Source organism: Penaeus monodon, chromosome 33 (genome assembly GCF_015228065.2).
Source record: "Penaeus monodon isolate SGIC_2016 chromosome 33, NSTDA_Pmon_1, whole genome shotgun sequence".
In the NCBI taxonomy this organism is placed as follows: domain Eukaryota; kingdom Metazoa; phylum Arthropoda; class Malacostraca; order Decapoda; family Penaeidae; genus Penaeus; species Penaeus monodon.
Window position 1 is genome coordinate 4,312,775 of NC_051418.1, and position 233 is coordinate 4,313,007.

A 233-nucleotide genomic window follows, 5' to 3' on the forward strand; every position below is an offset into this window, starting at 1 on the left:
CACAGACACACACTTTAAAGACAAAAAAAAAATTAAAAAACCACCGCCAAGCCATTCCTCGTCTCCAGCCAGACAGACCCTATAGGTCGTACACAAATCAAACCGAATTACGTATGACCATCGGGATCGCGTACCTTTTGTGCTTCGTTGCGTCATGCGGTTTATCCAGAGGTTTTCACTGGCGATTCCAGAATGTTTCGGAATGAGCGAAATATTGATGGTTTGCCTGTGTG